At 43.8% G+C, this 1,002-nt stretch overlaps 1 protein-coding gene across 1 annotated transcript in view; it reads left to right on the top strand.

Annotated features, from left to right (window-relative positions):
• Positions 1 to 1,002, top strand: part of CCDC141 (coiled-coil domain containing 141) — a 238,619-nt gene that overhangs the window by 187,340 nt on the left and 50,277 nt on the right. The gene's annotated exons all lie outside the window — the stretch shown is intronic.

The following is a 1,002-nucleotide window of genomic DNA, read 5'->3' as shown; positions in this document are numbered from 1 at the left end:
TAGCCTGTTACTCCCCTCTAATGTGCCCACATCCCCCCACATCTTTTAACTGACTGAAAATGAAATATCTGAGGTCAATTAAAAAATGTATCTTGATTCAGGTTGAAGTGGCCCAAAATAAAATATTTAATTGGATCAAGAAATCTGGACAGATATTTTGATATTGTAGAAACTGTATGTGCCATTAGAAAATCATTCCAAAAGGAACGTCTTCTTTAGCTGTATCATAAAGTCATGACACCCCAAGGCAAACAGCACAGTATTGATCCAGGTCTTAGGTCCAAGGGGAAAATCTGCATTGGTAAATTAGGCACCTAACTTAGGTGGAATTTAAACCCCTACATTGCAAAAAGTGATCCAAAATACTCCTGCTGCAGCAAGCACAAAACTAATCAGTTGCCTATATTCCAGACTGCAAAGTTTCCTAGGCATGTAAACTTTGGGCTAGGGACAGACATTACATATAAACCAGTTTAAATGATCAGAAACCGTTTAAACCTGTAACAGAACAGATGTTCAGTGCAGATAAACCAGTTTGAGAATGGCTGAAACCAGTTTGAGATAAACCTGGTTGGATGTAGTATCAGACTTAACTGATTTGGCTCAAACCAGTTTATACAATGTCTGTCCCAGACCCCTTGCTGGTTTAAAGTAACCCAGATACCCCCAGCATCCCAGAATGCTCTCTGGGTTGGGCAGGGCTCTCTGCTCCACATCAGGGTTGGTCCCTCCCCTCTGCTCCCTGGCTGGAGCTCCAGAGACTGCGGGCTGCTTCCCCCCTCCCCTCACCACTCCCTGCTAAGCAGGAATTCCCCCCTCCCCTCTGCCTTGTTGAGGAGGTATCTGTGTATTAGCTAGCAGACCACATGCTGGCTACAGTCTGTGCTGAATCAACAGGTAGAATCAACAAGTAGCTGGTAATGTTCCTCTGTTGTTTTCTTAATTGGATGATAAATACTGTTATGAATTCCCTGCTGGGCTAATCAGAGCTCCTGCCAGAGC

Source organism: Gavialis gangeticus, unplaced genomic scaffold, assembly GCF_001723915.1.
Source record: "Gavialis gangeticus isolate Ggan-Ray unplaced genomic scaffold, GavGan_comp1, whole genome shotgun sequence".
Classification (NCBI taxonomy): domain Eukaryota; kingdom Metazoa; phylum Chordata; order Crocodylia; family Gavialidae; genus Gavialis; species Gavialis gangeticus.
This window is presented reverse-complemented; position numbering and strand designations above follow the sequence as displayed.